A 17,499-nucleotide genomic window follows, 5' to 3' on the forward strand; every position below is an offset into this window, starting at 1 on the left:
CATCGTGAATGGATCTAAATCTTAAACATCTGCATAAATCATAGCCATGAATTTTAAACGTGGCCCACGGTATTCATCACCATATGTGTGTTATTTGATGTACATTTTGAACCACTGAGCAGATTCTAATGCACAATAAAGAGAATGATACTCATTTAAAGAAAACGCGTAGTTACAAAACACACAAATAATCACAAACTATCAAACGTCAAGTATCAAAATGTGTTTTAAACAAATCTGAAAAGAAACATGTTTCAAACGCTTTGTTTAAACATTTGAAATAAACAAAGAAATATGTTTTAAACGGAGAAAACATATTGTTTAAAACACTTTGTTTTGATCATGCTAACTCTATTTCCATACAATCCTCCCTGTGAAGTGATTTCCATGTTCGGCTTCGTTGTGAAATGACAAGAGCATTTGGAAAATTAGCAGCAAGCGCCCATACAGATCCTCCTGCCTGCAAATTTCAGAAGGTGAGAGATTATAAAGCTGAGCAAGAGCACACATTTCCAACTACAGTTTTCGTTGTGTTTGCAAATCGGGCTCAGTTTGTACCAAGCCTTTTTAAAAAATAATATTAGACTCGTTTGTTGTTCCCCTCCACGGAAACCTTTAGTAAAAGGCGAAAGATTTTTGCGTATGAAGGGAAACCAATTTTTCCTAGCCTATGTTGCAGTTCTATTCACTGCTCATGGGAACGTGTAGGTTCCGTAGGAAATTGCTGTTTTACTTGTTGAAACATAAAACCTCGTTTTGTGTGATTTTCGTTTCTTAAAACGAGAGAATAAGGATATAAATCCGTGCCGATTTCTAATTTGCGTCATGTGCACGGACCAACGTACACAAATGATAAACCGACAGCAAATTCTGCCATCTCTCGGCCACCATTTCAACTAGTGGGAACTTGTACTTTGGCAACAAATTCCATTTCACGAAGAATTTTCAGTTTACCTGTTCTCATATACAAGACTATTACACTTTCGGGTTTCTCCCACAGGCATGCTTAATAATGTTTCGTAAAGAAACCAAACCGAAGCAAGAAAGAAAATTACCGCAGTTATTTCGGTTGTGACGGGTCACTTTCATGTCATGCGATTCTTGCACGTATATATGTAGTGATGGAATCTCGAAATTTAGTATAGATTGGGCAATAGCCATGAATATAAAACAAGATAGTTCCGTGGAAATTACTTAACGTAATAATTCTCGGCATCAAAGCAAGTTACATTTCGACAATTGTAAATTAGAGAGAAAGAAATAAGTAAAAGGAATTTTGTGTTCCAAAATTTCCTATCATACGCTAACGACTTCTTTTTCACAATGTTACTTCCATACAATGTTGGCAAATTTGTGTTCTTTTGTTTGTTTTAACATGCTTTTAATGTTGATTTGTCGAAAAGGATATATTTTTTTAAAAAAATAAAACTTTTAAACAAAATGCCAAGATGACATTTTTTTAAGAATAATGAAAAATAATGTATCTGTAGAACATCCAAGGATTGATTGTGTTCATATTACAAGCAAACGCTTGACTAACTTCTTAAAATACACATTTATGTTAGTCTTAAATCTCGCCTGTACGCTGTTCGAGAAGCTCCAACTAATCCACAGTTTCCAGGCCCCACTGAGTCCAAGTGGTAGCTTCTGATTAATTATCATCGTGAATGGATCTAAATCTTAAACATCTGCATAAATCATAGCCATGAATTTTAAACGTGGCCCACGGTATTCATCACCATATGTGTATTATTTGATGTACATTTTGAACCACTGAGAAGATTCTAATGCGAAATGAAGAAAATGATACTCATTTAAAGAAAACGCGTAGTTACAAAACACACAAATAATCAAAAACTATCAAACGTCATGTATCAAAATGTGTTTTAAACAAATCTGAAAAGAAACATGTTTCAAACGCTTTGTTTAAACATTTGAAATAAACAAAGAAATATGTTTTAAACGGAGAAAACATATAGTTTAAAACACTTTGTTTTGATCATGCTAACTCTGTTTCCATACAATCCTCCCTGTGAAGTCATTTCCATGTTCGGCTTCGTTGTGAATTGACAAGAGCATTTGGAAAATTAGCAGCAAGCGCCCATACAGATCCTTCTGCCTGCAAATTTCAGAAGGTGAGAGATTATCAAGCTGAGCAAGAGCACACATTTCCACCTACAGTTTTCGTTGTGTTTGCTAATCGGGCTCAGTTTGTACCAAGCCTTTATAAAAAATAATATTAGACTCGTTTGTTGTTCCCCTCCACGGAAATCTTTAGTAAAAGGCGAAAGATTTTTGCGTATGAAGGGAAACCAGAGTTGTTTCCAGGCCACCAATTTTTCCTAGCCTATGTTGCAGTTCATTTCACTGCTCATGGGAACGTGTAGGTTCCGTAGGAAATTGCTGTTTTACTTGTTGAAACATAAAACCTCGTTTTGTGTGATTTTCGTTTCTTAAAACGAGAGAATAAGGATATAAATCCGTGCCGATTTCTAATTTGCGTCATGTGCACGGACCAACGTACACAAATGATAAACCGACAGCAAATTCTGCCATCTCTCGGCCACCATTTCAACTAGTGGGAACTTGTACTTTGACAACAAATTCCATTTCACGAAGAATTTTCAGTTTACCTGTTCTCATATGCAACACGATTACACTTTCGGTTTCTCCCACAGGCATGCTTAATAATGTTTCGTAAAGAAACCAAACCGAAGCAAGAAAGAAAATTACCGCAGTTATTTCGGTTGTGACGGGTCACTTTCATGTCATGCGATTCTTGCACGTATATAAGTAGTGATGGAATCTCGGAATTTACTATAGATTGGGCAATAGCCATGAATATAAAACAAGATAGTTCCGTGGAAATTACTTAACGTAATAATTCTCGGCATCAAAGCAAGTTACATTTCGACAATTGCAAATGAGAGAGAAAGAAATAAGTAAAAGGAATTTTGTGTTCCAAAATTTTATTCATACGCTAACGATTTCTTTTTCACAATGTTACTTCCATACAGGGTTGGCAAATTTGTGTTCTTTTGTTTGTTTTAACATGCTTTTAATGTTGATTTGTCGAAAATTATATATTTCTTTAAAAAAATAAAACTTTTAAACAAAATGCCAAGATGACATTTTTTTAAGAATAATGAAAAATAATGTATCTGTAGAACATCCAAGGATTGATTGTGTTCATATTACAAGCAAAGGCTTGACTAACTTCTTAAAATACACATTTATGTTAGTCTTAAATCTCTCCTGTACGCTGTTCGAGAAGCTCCAACTAATCCACAGTTTCCAGGCCCCACTGAGTCCAAGTGGTAGCTTCTGATTAATTATCATCGTGAATGGATCTAAATCTTAAACATCTGCATAAATCATAGCCATGAATTTTAAACGTGGCCCACGGTATTCATCACCATATGTGTGTTATTTGATGAACATTTTGAACCACTGAGAAGATTCTAATGCACAATGAAGAGAACGATACTCATTTATAGAAAACGCGTAGTTACAAAACACACAAATAATCACAAACTATCAAAAGTCAAGTATCAAAATTTGTTTTAAACAAATCTGAAAAGAAACATGTTTCAAACGCTTTGTTTAAACATTTGAAATAAACAAAGAAATATGTTTTAAACGGAGAAAACATATTGTTTAAAACACTTTGTTTTGATCATGCTAACTCTGTTTCCATACAATCCTCCCTGTGAAGTCATTTCCATGTTCGGCTTCGTTGTGAAATGACAAGAGCATTTGGAAATTTAGCAGCAAGCGCCTATACAGATCCTCCTGCCTGCAAATTTCAGAAGGTGAGAGATTATCAAGCTGAGCAAGAGCACACATTTCCACCTACAGTTTTCGTTGTGTTTGCTAATCGGGCTCAGTTTGTACCAAGCCTTTATAAAAAATAATATTAGACTCGTTTGTTGTTCCCCTCCACGGAAATCTTTAGTAAAAGGCGAAAGATTTTTGCGTATGAAGGGAAACCAGAGTTGTTTCCAGGCTTTTTTTTTTTTTTTTTTTTTTTTACTAGAGTTAACCCGTTGAGAGGGTTATGCCCTCACTTCGGTAAGTGATTTCATTGTAAGTTATGTGTCTTTCATCATTTTGGATGGTCTAAGTGCTTTTTTTATTGCAGAATATTTTTTCTTATTAAGATTGGTGATGCGTATGTGTTATCTTACTTTTGGGCGTGGTTGAGAGGATTGTAAATATGGATTTCGATATTTGGAGTCGGAGTATTGTTGGTACTGCTTAGGCTGTAGTGGTGGGATAAATATGGCATGATAACTGCGATGGATGATATATATCGTATTCGTGTTTCTGTGGGTCTAGATCATCTAGATAACATGAATACATGGTGAGCAGGTGTTGTAATGGCGTATAAATATGTGTAGGTGCTGCATCATGTCGGATATCAAGATGAATGGTATTCCAGAATACTGGGTTTTCGGATATCATGGCTTTGTTTATGTATCGTTGGCGAAGGCTCTCGACGTGATACAGAATAGTCGGGAAGGAAATTCTGTCATACAGTAGTGCTGTGGGATAAGGTAATTTAATCCGGAAAGCCAATCTAAATGCGTGCCGTTCAAAGATTTCCAGTTGGTCGTAGAAGGAGGCAGAAGCGTCAATCCAAGCAATATGCCCGTGAGTGATGGCTGGGCGCAAGAACATTTTGTAGGTGGTTAGGACTGTTGTCGGGTGTAATCCCCAAGATGTACCCACCAGTTTCCATAATAGGTTTAGGCGGTTCTTTACCTTCTTCTTTATCCTTTCTAAGTGTGGGCGCCAAGTCAGTTTTTCATTTATGGTAACCCCAAGGTATGTTACGTGTTTTGAAGGTAAGATGCGTCTCCCCTCTATTTTAATCTCCAAGAGTTTGGGGTTTCGGTGTACTTTGGAGCGACAGTGGGGAGGTAGGAAAACTACTGCCTGAGTTTTTGAAGAGTTTATTGATAGTTTCCATTGGTTGCACCAGCGAATAAAGGAGTCTACGGCCTTTTGGAGTGTTTTATTAATGGATTGAACTGCTTTCCCAAGAGTTAGGAAAGCAGTGTCATCTGCAAATTGGAATACGTGTGTGCTGGTAACCATGGTCGGCATATCTGTTACATACATTAAATATAATAGCGGTGACAAAACAGACCCCTGTGGGACTCCTGTGTGCAAGAAGATGGGATAGGATGTTGCCGAGTTCAGAGAGATGTATGCCATGCGGCCTGCCAGGAACGAATGGATAAGGCGAATGTAGCATTGAGGAGCTGGAATTTGTGGAGTTTATATATTAATCCCGAATGCCATACTTTGTCAAACGCCTTTTCGAGATCGAATAAAAGAAGACACGATAGCAAGGACTTGTTATAGTGGTTTGTTATAGTTGTTATCAATCTCAGAAGTTGGTCGTTGAGGCTGATAGATGGTCGGAAGCCTGCTTGATGTGCGGGTAGGAGCTTCTTGGATGAAAGGTGTTGGTGCAATCTGCGTACAAGTACTTTTTCAAAGATTTTGCTGAGGGTCGATGTGAGCTGTATTGGTCTGTAAGAGGATACTTCGAGAACAGGTTTCCCGGGTTTGGCGAACAGCAGCATTTTGGAAACTTTCCATTCTGTCGGGAAGTAGCCTGTTCGTAGTATATAAGTATATATGGTGGCCAGGATGAGCAGAAAGGTTCTTGGAGCCTCTCTGACGAGTCGGTAGGTTACCGAGTCGAAGCCTGGAGTAGTGTTTCTTTTCCGAGATATGGCGCATTCTATGTCTTCTGGTGTTATAGGTGAGGTTAGAGGTTCATTTTCATCCATACTGTGGTCATTGTTAGGTTTGAGAGCTCGGTTATGTGGGTTTGAGACACGTTGTACTGTACGTGATTGGGTTGTTTTGTGTAATGGTTCAGTTTGTGGTGTAAAGATACCTTGAAAGTGGTGTGCAAAGACGTTTGCTTTCTCTTGGTCGTCGTCTATGGATTTCCCATCGACTATAATGGGATATGTAGTTCATGACCTTTTCCCTGTGAGTTTGTTAAATTGTTGCCAGTATTTGGATGGATGTGATGTATCAGCCAGTGTATTGCACGTTTTTATCCAATTCCTTCTTTTACATGCAATGATATAGTTTTGTACCGTTCGGAGGAGTTGTCTATGATGCCGTAACGCTTCAGGATTTCTTGTTACAACATACTCTCGGAAGGCATGCCTGGAGGCTGAAATCAGTTTTAGATAGTTCGGCGGTAATTTTGGTTTATATAGATTGATGGTTTGAAGTGGGATGGTACTTTTCGCAGCTTCGGTTAAGGCAGAAGTGAGTAATGGGACTACATCATCCAGATCCCTATCGTTTGTTGGCGTATCTGCGTTTTGCACGGTGTTTTCGATTGCATTACGATATTTTTCCCAGTCTGCTTGATCGTAGGAGTACCTTGTTATGAGAAAGGGTTTGTGAGGAGTTGGTGCAGGTGCGTCAACTGTAAAGATTATAGGTGCGTGATCGCTACCAATGGGTTCAAGTACATCCACTTTGCTATTTGTAAGGAGGGAAGTCGATGTAAGTACAACATCTGGAGAAGTACTGCTGATTGGTCTAGTTGGTTTCGGAAGTTGGTGGAAATGGCAATTTTGGCAGCTGTCTATAGTTTGGTGAAATTGTTGCTTTTCGGCTTGTGGTGACTATGGAGATTTATGTCGGCCATGATTATGTAATGCTTGTAGCTGTTTTCGATATAGTTGATAAAGTTGTATGGTATAGGATGTCCAGGCCGGACATAGATGGTTGCTAGGGTAATGCTTCTGTGCCTCAGATATATTGTTGCTATGCTGTATTCCGGCAAGTTGAAATGCGGTGGTAATGTGTGTTCTCTGTGCGGATATGATTTTCGAAAGCAAATTGCAGTCCCTCCATTTGCACGTTGAGCTTCCGTTGGCCCATCATGTCGAATCAGAGTATATCCGCTGATCTTGGGTTTGAGTTTTGGCGTTAGGAATGTTTCGTTGAGGGCGAAAGCTGATATATTCTTTTCCTGCAAGACAGTCTCAAATAAGCTTTTGTGTTTTGTTAAAGAGCGAATATTTAAGAAGAGAAAATAATAGCCCATGATTGTTATGAAGAGTCTGAAAACTGTTTTAGGATGTACTTGTGTTTTCAAGAGGGTTGATATTGAAATGGACATGTGGTCCCGTATACGTAGCGTGTAACTGCAGTTTGAAAAGTGTTTTTGCAGCGAGTATGACTTTGTTCCAGAATATGTGTGCGTAGAAATGGCTGGATGTTTTGAGTTGTAATAGTAAAGAATCGTAGCAGATCTTCCACAGTGATTGGGTCCATTAGTGAATTTGCCGGTTTGGTTGAGCTATCTATAGTTCGGATGGGAACAACAAGCTCAGGGTGATTTGGTTCTGGGTTAGGTTTGGCTTGGCATTTATAGCTGTAAGTAGGATGTCCTTCAGAGCATGTGTTGCATTTAGGTGGGTTCTGGATGTTTGTACAAGTGTTGGTAGAATGTGGCCCAGAACAGTATCCACAGATTGCTGAATTTGGACAGTTGGTTGTAGTGTGCTGATTGTATGTTTGACAACGTTAACAACGCACGGGCAGTGGTGTTGACGTCCTGGAAGGTTCGACTCTGTGCTTTCGTCAATATATATAGGCTCCATTGTGCAATAGTTCGGCTACGGTATCTTTATCTACTGTCAGTGTTCGAACCATATAGGTTGGTCCGTTGTCATTTCGGATTCTCATGCACTTGTGGATGGTGTGACCTTCTGCCTGAATTTCTTCAGCGATTTCTGTGTCGGTGTATTCAGGGGGAACACCCCGAATCACCACTGATAGCATTGGTGCTCGTTTAGGCGGAGGAGGTTGCTTTGGACGTGTAGAGGTTAGTGGCTTCATATTGGCATTTGTACCAAAAATTTGGTAGGAGGCCTTGTCTCTGATAATGGTGGAGAAATGTGGGTCAGTAGATTTTATAAGTATTCCGTTCCTGGTGAAGACTATTTCATTAACTGAAGCTCTTGGCACATATTTTAGGATTTGATTTAGGATATGTTATGGCGTCTTGTATTTGGTGTCGTAGTTCGAAAGAAGGAAATTGTACAACACTGGTGTCTGTGTGTTTACGTCGGTTTTGTTCTGTCTGGAGTCTGTTCTCTCTGGAAGTTTCTGCTTTTTGTTGGCAAGTGGTGACCTAGATCGATCGCGGGAATCCATGGAAGAGCTTCGGGAATTTGGATTTTCTAGCTTGTTCCGGCCTCTGGCTCTGACATCTCTAGGAACAGTAACCCCAACTTGTTGGGGGAGCCCTTTATGCATCGCTTCCCTTGCACTACTTTGCAATCGGCGAGTGAGTGTGGAAGCTGCACTTTGCACGTGATGGAGAGAGTCAGAGTCAAAGTCTAGGAACAGACACTTACCAAACAAGATTTTAGAACCAAACAGCCAATGAGAAACGAGGACAGAAACCAGAGCCAACGAAAGAAAGAAAGGATTGGTACTGTGACCAGAGCTCCACCGGTGAATGTTTGGGGCTACAACCTAGTTGCGGCCACCTGAAAAGTTTCGTTCGAGCTAGATATCCCTTCGCAGCAAGGCGTTCAACAAAGTACCTCGGGAACACCAAACCACTGTGTAGACTGCAATTACCTCCAGTCGTCCGTTCCAAACGTACTGAAATTACAGTCACAGCGAATGTTCCAAGGGGGTTTTCTCTCGACGCACTGACGTGGTTTCCAGGCCACCAATTTTTCCTAGCCTATGTTGCAGTTCTATTCACTGCTCATGGGAACGTGTAGGTTCCGTAGGAAATTGCTGTTTTACTTGTTGAAACATAAAACCTCGTTTTGTGTGATTTTCGTTTCTTAAAACGAGAGAATAAGGATATAAATCCGTGCCGATTTCTAGTTTGCGTCATGTGCACGGACCAACGTACACAAATGATAAACCGACAGCAAATTCTGCCATCTCTCGGCCACAATTTCAACTAGTGGGAACTTGTACTTTGGCAACAAATTCCATTTCACGAAGAATTTTCAGTTTACCTGTTCTCATATGCAAGACTATTACACTTTCGGGTTTCTCCCACAGGCATGCTTAATAATGTTTCGTAAAGAAACCAAACCGAAGCAAGAAAGAAAATTACCGCAGTTATTTCGGTTGTGACGGGTCACTTTCATGTCATGCGATTCTTGCACGTATATAAGTAGTGATGGAATCTCGAAATTTAGTATAGATTGGGCAATAGCCATGAATATAAAACAATATAGTTCCGTGGAAATTACTTAACGTAATAATTCTCGGCATCAAAGCAAGTTACATTTCGACAATTGTAAATTAGAGAGAAAGAAATAAGTAAAAGGAATTTTGTGTTCCAAAATTTCCTATCATACGCTAACGACTTCTTTTTCACAATGTTACTTCCATACAGGGTTGTCAAATTTGTGTTCTTTTGTTTGTTTTAACATGCTTTTAATGTTGATTTGTCGAAAAGGATATATTTTTTTTAAAAAAATGAAACTTTTAAACAAAATGCCAAGATGACATTTTTTTAAGAATAATGAAAAATAATGTATCTGTAGAACATCCAAGGATTGATTGTGTTCATATTACAAGCAAACGCTTGACTAACTTCTTAAAATACACATTTATGTTAGTCTTAAATCTCGCCTGTACGCTGTTCGAGAAGCTCCAACTAATCCACAGTTTCCATGCCCCAATGAGTCCAAGTGGTAGCTTCTGATTAATTATCATCGTGAATGGATCTAAATCTTAAACATCTGCATAAATCATAGCCATGAATTTTAAACGTGGCCCACGGTATTCATCACCATATGTGTGTTATTTGATGTACATTTTGAACCACTGGGAAGATTCTAATGCACAATAAAGAGAATGATACTCATTTAAAGAAAACGCGTAGTTACAAAACACACAAATAATCACAAACTATCAAACGTCAAGTATCAAAATTTGTTTTAAACAAATCTGAAAAGAAACATGTTTCAAACGCTTTGTTTAAACATTTGAAATAAACAAAGAAATATGTTTTAAACGGAGAAAACATATTGTTTAAAACACTTTGTTTTGATCTTGCTAACTCTGTTTCCATACAATCCTCCCTGTGAAGTCATTTCCATGTTCGGCTTCAGTAGTGGGGTTTGTGGTATTATTGGCGCGAGAAATGATGAACCCCCCTCACGCAGATTTGCCTACACTTAAAACTAGCTCAACATGCCCATATGAGCTTTTTGCTCAAGTGTGGAACTCTGTCTAATCCAAGATTTTTGTAAAAATGCCCTCGAGAATTTCCTGTGAAAGTATGACCCCCCTCAGATTGATTTGCCTACACTTATAAAAGGCACTTCTGTGAGATTGTTGTCCATAAATTTGTAAAAAATATGCTCTTCTTGATATTGTATGATATCTTAAGTATAGTAACTGCTATAGTGCCCTAGCATGTATAGATTTCAAAATATTAACAATTTTGTTAATATTGCACTTTTCAGAAAATTCTATTTATAAAAATTAGGCATTTACAGCTTAAATATTGCATATATCAGGAAAATTATAGAGACATAAAATGTAGAGAATCATGCCTAGAATACGCCTACAAAATTTCAAGTCTCCAGTACTGATAGTTTTTGAAAAATCTCAAATTCAAAAAATTATCGATGTTTTAACAAAACTTCTAAACAGCCTCTAGATTTCAAATATGCAACCCCCATGCACCTATCTTGAAAAATAGGCAAGTTATTCAAGATCTAGAGAACAACAAGAGATTTTTGAAAAATTACAGAGATCAAAAAGTTGCATCTTGCCATGTCCAGGCCAAAGCAACAAACCCCATGTCTCTAGGATTCATGGTTCCAGAGATAATCAAAATTCAAAAAATTATCGATTTTTTAACAAAACTTCTAAACTTCAAATATGCAACCCCCATGCTCCTATCTTGAAAAATAGGCAAGTTATTCAAGATCTAGAGAACAACAAGAGATTTTTGAAAAATTATAGAGATCAAAAAGTTGCATCTTGCCATGTCCAGACCAAAGCAACAAACCCCATGTCTCTAGGATTTATGGTTCCAGAGATAATCAAAATTCAAAAAATTATCGATTTTTTCAAAATTTGAGTATGTTGCTCTGGGGAACATGCAGAGTCACCCCCAGGAATATAACTGGCCTAGGATCAAAACTAGTGAAAATTGCAAAAATAAAATAATCGATTTTTTCAAAATTTCAGTATGTTGCTCTGGGGGCCATGCAGAGTCACCCCCATAAATATAATTATCCTAGGATCAAAACTAGTGACAGAATGCAGAAACAAAAATTATAATAGGGCTTGGATACAGCTACCAGCCACTATATTTTTATTTTGAACACAGCACTTAAAACTAGGCCAAGATGCACCCCCACCCACCCCCACCCACACCCATACATATTTACTTCCCGGTGCACTTCTATTGCATCATGCTGTGTAATATTATGCAATAAATTATTAGGCATGTGTTGTTTTCTGATTAATTGGTTATGACATAATGTGATGATGTGGTGTTTTCTGATTGGTTTAAATAAGCAGGGTTTCTATTGGCTCTGTAAATCTATATAAGCCAGGGCACAGTGCAGATTCTTCACCATTGCTGGATCGGCAGTGGAACCCACATCGCGGGGGATAGAACCTGAACAGGCTCCACCAAAGTATAGGAGACTTGAAGCATATAATTTGGCGGAATGACCCAAGTAAGGTCATAGAAACAATATACACTGATACAATAAAAGCCAATTTTTGGCAGGGGGGCCAAAGTGGTTCCTAAATACAAAATAATTAATATCTCAAGAACTAATTGACATAGCGCTATGCAGTTTTTTTGTCTGCCATACAGTCTGGTGGAATAACCCAAGCAAGATCATAGGAACAATATACACTGGTGCAGTAAAAGCCAATTTTTGGCAGGGGGGGCCAAAGTGGTTCCTAAATACAAAATAATTAATATCTCAAGAACTAATTGACATAGAGCTATGCAGTTTTTTTGTCTGCACTGAACCCAACTGATATTTTTTATTAAGCATATAATTTTGATTTGAATCCCAAGAAATTTTATATAAATACCAAAGCCAAAAATATTAACACTCATACATACATACACACACTAAATATACAAAGCACATTGCTGAACCCAACTGATATTTTTTATTAAGCATAGAATTTTGATTTGGACCCCAAGAAATTTTATATAATAAACATAAGAAAATTCTAATTGTTTAACAGGCACAACAAGTTCAGAGCACATAAGCAGGTTCTGAGGAATACAAGGCAGCAGCAGCAGCAAGCAATTAACTTATAGAAGGCAGTGTGTATCCTATCTAATTGCATGGATAATCTTGACACAGGATTTTTTGAGAGAAGATGTATTTCATAATACATAAAATCTAAGTCACTTGTTGATGATTTAAAGCTTAGATTTTTAGGCTTGTCCGAGTATGACCTGTTTGCAGTGCAAAATGAAACTGAAATGCAGTGGGTGCTTGCCAGTGACAGGCCATTCCAATGCCTGTATCTCAATTTTATCAGCGAGTTTGAAAGGCTTGTATACAACAGGTACAAAAGAATTGTTGGATCCTTTGTTAATTTTTATACAGACAGGTGCCATTATAATTTAAGGTTGAAATTGTTTGACAATTATTGGTTCAACAATGCTCATAGCATTTGTTTAGAATATAGGATGTGCATGATTGCATCTCAGAGTTCAAATTGGAGACATTATAAATATTCAAATAAAATTATTAACAGGATATCTAAAAATAAGAATATTGAATTTGTTACAACTGATAATGGGCATTTGTACAGTGGTGAAGATTTCAATCCCGAGTTTGTATCATGTTCCAACTATATATATTTGAATGAGCTTATTATGTATTTCATAAGGCAAAAATTTAGAGATTGCACTTATGATTGTATTGTTCAGGCACTGGGGCAGAATAATTTGCATGACATATGCAACTGTGGGAGAGTTTTGTCCAGCCTCTCAGTGTGATTTCAGGCACAGGAATCTGGCAGTTGGGAATCAACCCGCAGCAGGCAACTCTGATTATTTCAGCAGAGACAGCAATCAAGGTAAATAAATATTTGCTGCAAGTGTAAATCCCTGCCCATCACAGCCAGGCTCGGGTCTGTATGCAGGAAGAGGCAAGATATTTGTTTGAAATCTGCTTGGGTATAATTTTCTGATTTTTTTATAGCAGAGTTGTGTTACTGTTATTGGAATAGGCTTCAAATCACACACAGATACCCTAAATACTTAATATCATCATACCTGACAGAGCTGTGTTGTTAGTGGGGATGAATTGCCATATCTCTATACATGACAGAGATGTGTTGTTATTGGGAACAGGTTTCATATCCCAACACAGATACTATTATGAATAGGTAACAGATTTTGAATAATATTTTTCCAGAAATCTATACTCCATATCCCTGTACAAAACTGTGCTATGTCCTGTGAATTATCCAGACACAAACACAGAAGATAAATATATTCTTAACACCCGCTTTAGCTGTGAGTGCTATTATTAGGTACAAGATTCAATTACACGTGATTATCTAGATATTTTAATAGATAGAAGATACATACTTAATTAAATCTATATTCAATATCCCTATCCCTAACAATTACAAATCCCACCCAGAACCTTGCCGATATTGCTACAAGCATGAAACTGAAAATAACAGAACTGTGCTGTTATAAGGAACAAGCTTCAAATCCCACACAGACACAGAGCCTTGTTGAGTTTAGAATTATTATAATAGATATTTTAATAGATAGAAGATACATACTTAATTAAATCTATATTCAATATCCATATCCCTATCCCTAACAATTACAAATCCTACCCAGAACCTTGCCGATATTGCTACAAGCACGGAACTATTGCCGTGAAATAACATCTAGATGTTTCCTAAACATAACAGAACTGTGCTGTTATTGGGAACAAGCTTCAAATCTCACACAAACACAGAGCCTTGCTGATATTTCGGAACTGTTGCCGTGAAATAACATCTAGATGTTTCCATAATTTCTATACATAACAGTGATGCTGTTATTGGGAACAAGTTTTGAGGTTCAGGCACTCAAGATGGTTGAAGCCATATATTGATACAAACAAGCTTCAAATCTCACACATAACAGATTTTGAAGCAGCACAGCTCTGTCAGGGATGAAACATCTAGATGTTATTCCAGCAACAGTTCCATGCTTGTATAAATATTTGTAATTGTTCGAGATAGGGATATTAATATATGTAGATTCCAAGCCTCTGTGTCTGTGTGGAATTTGAAGCTTGTTCTCAATAACAGCACAGCTCTGTCAGGGATGAAACATCTAGATTTAGTTCAAACAGTTCCATGATTGTAATTGTTAGGATATAAATATTGAGTATAAATTTAATTAATTATATATCTTCGATCTATTAAAATCTCTAGATTCCAAGGCTCTGTATCAGTGTAGGATTTGAGGCTTATTCCCAATAACAGCACAGCTCTGTTATGTATAGGAAACATGTAAATGTTGTAGAAATATTTGTAATTGTTAGGGATAGGAATATTGAGTATAGATTTAATTAAGTATGTATCTTCTATCTATTAAAATCTCCAGATTCCAAGACTCTGTATCTGTGTGGGATTTGAGGCTTAGTCCCAATAACAGCACAGCTCTGTTAGGGATGAAACATCTAGATGTTACAGCAACAATTTCGTGCTTGTAGAAATATCAGCAAGGCTCTGTGTCTGTGTGATTTGTAATTGTTAGGATTGGATTGGATTGAATTAAAATTTGTGGGTGCGTCGGCACTTAAGGCCATTTCGCACCCTTCTATGTATACGGGGAAATGTCCCCTTATCTAAAATTCTGACTTAAAATTTAAAAAAGGGGTGTAGATAGCCCCTTGGAAAAACTAAAAGTGCAAGGTTGTAAAGAGACCTGCACGAGACAAACACAACACATTAAAAAGTCAGAAAAAGCAAACTAAAAACCTCCTTACAGACGGTGGAAGAGTCCAGCTCTTCGCAAAAACCTAAAAACATGGGATAAAATACTGCTGTCATCACCCAAGAGGGATGACAAACAGCCGGAAAGGTTGAAAGTCTGCCGGAGGTAAGCAAGATCGACACATTCAACGAGAATGTGTCGGATGCCTAAAATAACATTACAAGCACGACACAACGGAGGTTCCAGCCCTTGGAGCAGGTGACCATGCGTTAGACGGCTGTGTCCTATACGCATGCGGGTAAGAATAACTTCTTCTCGCCGAGAGGGACGGGATGAGGAACGCCAAGCACCTATGGTGGGTTTAACAGCATGAAGCTTGTTCCCCGTTTCCGTATCCCACTCGGCCTGCCAAGTGTCAAGAAGGCGACAACGGAACACGTTCTGCAGGTCGCTAGCAGGCAAAAGGTGGACGAGAACATCGCCATCTGCATCAGCAGACTTGGCGGCAGCATCAGCTGCTTCGTTCCCCTGGATGCCCACGTGGCTAGGGACCCAACAGAAGTGTACATCCGCACTGGCTGATAAGGACACAAGCCGTCTGAATATGCGTTGCGCTACCGGATGCCGGGAATACGGCGAATCCAGGGTCTGCAACACGCTGGTCGAATCACTGCACACAAGGACTTTCTTCAGACCATTGATGTCTGCAAAGTCCAGTGCCTTTAGAATGGCATATAACTCTGCCGTAAAGATGGAACACGCAGGATGAAGCGAGTAACTGGAACTTTGAGAGTCTAGGACGAAGGCGCAACCAACTGATTCCACTGTCTTGGACCCATCCGTGTAAAAGACATTAAAATTGGGGTGCTTCGCACGAAGTTCTAAAAACCGTTGCTGGTATACAACCATTGGTGTTTCTGCTTTTGGAAGAGCAGTTAGAGAAAAATCGATGGAAGGTGCAGGAAACTCCCAGGTAGGGAGAGGCAGAATGAGTGGAGAGACGCCAGGAAGATCACTGTCAACACCAAGTGCTGACAGGATCTCGTCTGCACGAACACCAAATGGTCTAGTGACACTAGGATGGAGCCGATACCTTTCCAGCCTATTCATGTCTGAGATGGTGTGAAATGAGGGATGTGAAGGCATCGAGCGAAGATGGAGGAAGTAGTTCACTACCAGCCGCTGTCTTCGCAGAGACAGCGACGGCTCAGATGCCTCTACGTACAAACTGGCGATAGGGCTGGTCCGAAAAGCACCAGAGCACACACGTATACCAGCATGGTGGACGGTGTCTAGGATGCAAAGTCTAGATGGGCGGGCAGAAGAATACACAACACATCCATAATCAATCTTCGACCTGATGAGTGCACGATACAATCGAAGCAGTACCGTCGTATCAGCACCCCAGGAAGCATGGGATAAAACACGTAAAAGGTTGAGAACTCGAAGACAAGAGAACTTTAACTGGCGAATGTGAGGTAGCCATGTTAATTTCTTATCGAAAATGAGGCCCAGGAAGCGGACCTCATTCACGAAGCACAGGGGAGATTTCCCCATGTACAGGTCAGGATCGAAATGACATGTACGTTGACGACAAAAGTGAACACACACGGATTTCTCGGATGAGAAGGTGAAACCTGTTTGGGAGGACCACTCAACCAAACGGTTTATCGTCAGTTGGAGTTGACGAGAAGCTGCCGCGAGATTCCGTGAGCGACAAAAGATCGTGAGGTCGTCTACATACAGAAGACCATGTACAGGGGCAACAATGCTCGCCATAACACTGTTCACTGCTATGGCAAACAGAGTCACACTTAATACGCTGCCCTGCGGGACACCGTTCTCTTGTTCTTGAAGATCCGAAAAGGAGTTCCCAACACGTACGCGGAAAAAACGATCAGATAAAGAGTTTTTAATAAAGTACGCCATATGGCCACGGACGCCCCAAGAATGGAGCTGCTTTAGGATGCCAAAACGCCACGTTGTGTCATATGCTTTTTGGAGGTCAAAGAAAACTGCAACTAAATGTTCCTTGTTGAGGAATGCATCCTGAATGTGTGTTTCCAGCTGAACCAGATGGTCCAGTGTGGAACGGTTGGAGCGAAAACCACATTGAAAATTACTTATCAAGCAGTTTTCCTCCAAAAACCAGGTGAGACGCTTGTTGATCATGCGTTCCATCAACTTGCACACACAGCTAGTTAAGGCAATAGGCCTCTAACTCGAGGCTGCGGTGCGTTGTTTACCTGGTTTCAGGATGGGAACAATAATAGCTTCTTTCCAGGAAGTGGGGAAAGAGTCCTCCAACCAAAGCCTGTTGAATACCGCCAAAAGGAAATTTCTTGCTCCAATGAGCAGATGACGAAGCATCTCATAGTGGATCTTGTCCACTCCAGGAGCTGTGTTCTTAGAATCTCGAAGTGCCTGATCGAACTCCCGTTCAGTGAATGGAGAGTTGTATGGCTCGGTGTTATGACTTCGAAAAACGAGAGGACGTCGTTCCTGACGGTCCTTCTCACGGCGGAAAC

At 39.2% G+C, this 17,499-nt stretch overlaps 3 non-coding genes across 3 annotated transcripts; all 3 read right to left on the minus strand.

Moving 5' to 3' along the window:
* Positions 1-544: 544 nt before the first annotated feature.
* Positions 545-662, minus strand: LOC145997831 (U5 spliceosomal RNA). The gene has a single exon (XR_014443220.1). It is a non-coding gene; the product is annotated as a U5 spliceosomal RNA (small nuclear RNA).
* A 1,541-nt stretch (positions 663-2,203) lies between these two features.
* On the minus strand, positions 2,204-2,321 carry LOC145997571 (U5 spliceosomal RNA). The gene has a single exon (XR_014442972.1). It is a non-coding gene; the product is annotated as a U5 spliceosomal RNA (small nuclear RNA).
* A 1,559-nt stretch (positions 2,322-3,880) lies between these two features.
* LOC145997572 (U5 spliceosomal RNA) lies at positions 3,881-3,998 on the minus strand. Its single transcript, XR_014442973.1, has one exon. It is a non-coding gene; the product is annotated as a U5 spliceosomal RNA (small nuclear RNA).
* Between the last annotated feature and the right edge of the window lie 13,501 nt (positions 3,999-17,499).

This window comes from Lepisma saccharinum, chromosome 13 (assembly GCF_977018435.1).
Source record: "Lepisma saccharinum chromosome 13, izLepSacc3.1, whole genome shotgun sequence".
NCBI classification, from domain to species: Eukaryota; Metazoa; Arthropoda; class Insecta; order Zygentoma; family Lepismatidae; genus Lepisma; species Lepisma saccharinum.